This window comes from Phascolarctos cinereus, unplaced genomic scaffold (assembly GCF_003287225.1).
Source record: "Phascolarctos cinereus isolate Bilbo 61053 unplaced genomic scaffold, phaCin_HiC Scaffold_7;HRSCAF=346, whole genome shotgun sequence".
Lineage (NCBI taxonomy): Eukaryota > Metazoa > Chordata > Mammalia > Diprotodontia > Phascolarctidae > Phascolarctos > Phascolarctos cinereus.
Window position 1 is genome coordinate 131,619,029 of NW_027556180.1, and position 3,624 is coordinate 131,622,652.

Genomic DNA, 3,624 nt, shown 5'->3' on the forward strand with positions numbered 1-3,624 from the left:
AAAGTAAGATGCAGAGGAGATCTTTGTCAGCAGCCTTGAGTCCCTCACCCCCTCCTCCTCACAACTACCTGCCCTTTTCCTCCTTAGGTTGAACAAACAGCAAAAATAATTAGAATTTTTAGAGGTTGTGTAGCCATAATTCAAGGAGAAGATTCTTCCTCAGGCTGCTGTGAATAAATAAGCAATAACTCACTCACAGGTGCACACCATATAGTGACTGACAAATGTTCACCCTTGAGTACTTACTGGCTTTAATGATTGTTTTTTAACTATTTCTATGATGGGGCCTGTGTAAGCCATGCAGGTATACTCACCAACCAACCAGCTAACCAACAAACAACCAAACAAATAATTCCTTTTTAGGAATCAGACAAAATTCAGAAAATTAGGAAAAAGACAAAATTCATTGTCAGAAAAGGCCTGGACCTTTGATTTCTTTGTTTGGGGTGTGGACCTCCCCCATGAGGGAAATCCCTATATCAATGTGCAATGTTGACTATTACTAAGTGAACTACCTGAGGCACAAAGACTTAAATGACTTGTCACATAGGTGACACTTCTCTCATATACTGTTCTTCTGACCACAAGTCAGGTCTTCTGACTCTGATAGTGATTCTCTCTCTACCATATTGCATTTCAGGTGAGGTCTCTTTGTTTTTTGTTTATTTTTTTAAGCATTTTATTCTGAACTCAAGACATAAAGTAAACATTTCTATAATATAGTAGAATAGAGAAAAAACAAAAAAAATATGATTGCACATGAAACAGCAAATCTATTATTCACAACTTACTATTCCATTACACACAAATGTGTACATATTTGTATATAATCATTCTATACATACTTCTATTTGGCAGTTGTTTTTCTGGATACAAGTAATGTCTTCCATCATAGGTCCTTTTTAGTTAATTTGAGTGTTTATAATAGTCAAAATGGCTTGGTCACTCAAAGTTGATCTTAAAATAATTTTGCTATTTTTTTTCACACAACATTCTCATGGTTTTACTAATTTCACTCTTAATTATTTTATTCATCTATCCATGTTTTTTTAAGATCATCAAATTCAGCATTTCTCATAGTATGGCAGTTTTCTATCATAATTATATTCCACAATTTGTTTAGACATTCCCCAATCGGCAGGCATGTCTGCAGTTTCCAGTTCTGTCACCACAAAAAGTCTCTTTATAAAGTATGAAGTCAAATATAATTTTAAAACTTTACATGAATAGGTACATATTTATTATCCGCAAGATTAATTTTGAGGGTCTTTTTGCTTTTATTAGGCTTGTCATGTCTGCAATGTAGAGAACTTCTGGTGAGGTATTGTTATTTTTTCTGCAACCTAGAGTTTTAGAGAATTTTCTGACACACTGAAAAGCTTAATAAAAGTCATAATAGCTAGCATTCATATCACACTTTTTAGTTTGGAAACCAATTTACAAATATTATCTCATTTTATCATAAAAACCTTAGAAGGTTGGTGCTATTATTATCCTGATTTTATAAATGAAGACACAGAGGCAGACAGAAGTTAACTATTTTCCCAGGGTCAAGCCACAAAAATCAATAAATCTAATATCAATTAATTAAGCTATGATTCAGTTTCTATTTAATATATTAACTTGGTGAAGATAAGTTTCCATTAAGTATTTTCCATACTGAATGAGATATTTATTCCCTACAGAATGACAACTAATAAGTGACTGAGGCAGGATTTGACCTAAGTATTTCCTCATTTAAAGTCTATTGCTCTATCGCAGGCCTGCACAGCACATAACCCATGGGCCTGCCAAAGGATTTTGGTTGGCTGTCATGAACAGACACCCAAAATCCTTTGGCAGGCCACAAGTGGCCCATGAGCAGTAGGTTGTGCAGGCCTGCTCTATCTGCTAAACTACTTATGTGCTTCTGTTTTACTGAGAAGCCCAAGGGCATAGAGGTATGGTGTGTTAGAAATGGTACTTGCACCCAGGTCTTCTTGACCCTAGGGCAGCTCCCTATCTATTATACCAAACTGCTTTCTCTTATTAGATTCATCATGGTAGATATAATGTTAATAAGAAATATGATATACTGTAATGGGAGTTATAATTATTGAACTTACATCAGTGTAAGTTGATATGAGTATAATAATTTTTTTTAACGATTCACATAGTATAGTGATGTTTATGAAACATATTCCTCTAAAGTACCCTAAGTGGTAGATGACTGGGAAAACTAAGGCTAGCAAGATGGCCACAGTGGAAGAGAGCATATCCAGCACAGACCCGGAGAAGAATGAGCTTTTGGTAAGTGCCCTTGATGATTTTGATAAAGCCAAACCCTCCCCAGAATTCCCTCCTGTCACCATAGCCACTCATGTTTCAGATTCCTAGAAGAGATCGCCTGCAGACACAGCTAAAGATGCCCTCTTTGCTTCCAAAGAGTTCTTCCAAGAACTGTTTGACAGTGAGCTAGCATGCCAAGCCACTGCAGAGTTTGAGAAGGCTATGAAGGAGCTGGCTGAAGAGGAGCCCTACCTGGTAGAGCTCTCTGAGGAAGTGGGGAGAGTGGGCAGTAATACAACATTCCCACAAGAATTTGCTTCCTGCCTGAAGGAAACACTCAGTGGACTAGCAAAGAATGCCATTGACCTTTACAACTCTGACAAGGCCATGGAAGGGCTAGCAATAGAAGAAGGGGAAGGAGAAGGCATTATACTCCCCATTATGCATATAGTATTATGCAGAACCTATTGTCTAAGCATGTACTATATCCATCACTAAAAGAAATCACAGATATACACAGAGTGGTTGTAGAACCATCCTGAAACACTGCCCCCAGAACAATTTTGAGAAGTATCAGGAGCAGCACAATGTAATAGGCAAGATTTATGAACAGTTGAAAAAGAGACAGCTGCAGAGAGCCAGGCCACACAGAAGGCGAGCTTCAAGATGGTGCTAGGTCTCATGCAGCAGCTTCAGGATTTGGGCCATACCAAAGGAGTTTGCAGGGAAAATGCTCCCTGGCCTCAACTTTGGCCTAGGCACTTTGAATCTGTTGGGCCCTGCAAGTGCCAGTGGAGAGCAGTGTCTGATCATGTGAAATTCTTCACCCTTCCTTTCCCATCTCCAGCCACCAGTGAACACCTGGAGTCAGCAAAGCCACTGGGGGCTGGGAGGGGTAGGGATTCTGTGGAGAAACTGCCTGCCTGTCCCATTTGTCTTTTGCCCCCATTCCACTTCCTTCCCCAGCTCTTATTCCAAGACCACTCCACACCAGCAGGTTCCCTCTGGAGCCATTGAGACTGTTGTTTCTGGGAATGGAACTTATTATTCAAATTGCTCTCATTGAGTCTTTTACCCCAACCCCAGTCTGTGCTGCTAGTAAAAGTACCTATCTCTACTTGCTTCAGGTATTTATGGACCATGTTCCCTTGTCCCCCCTTATTTATCTACCCAAAATATCGAGTGTACCTGTTGCGTATACCTGTACTGATGCTTCCTCCACTGACTCCCAGGGTCTATGTGCCATGTTCCCCATTCCCTTTCGAATCTGGGTGCTGTACCAGCTCTGAGCATGGGACTAGGGGAAATACTTGGCTCTGAACTCTCATCCTTGGGTATCTTATCCCTCAGGGCAGA

At 39.7% G+C, this 3,624-nt stretch overlaps 1 pseudogene; it reads left to right on the top strand.

The window, feature by feature from the left end:
- Positions 1-2,232: 2,232 nt before the first annotated feature.
- LOC110223563 (peroxisomal biogenesis factor 19 pseudogene) lies at positions 2,233-3,085 on the top strand (annotated as a pseudogene).
- The last annotated feature ends 539 nt before the right edge of the window (positions 3,086-3,624 follow it).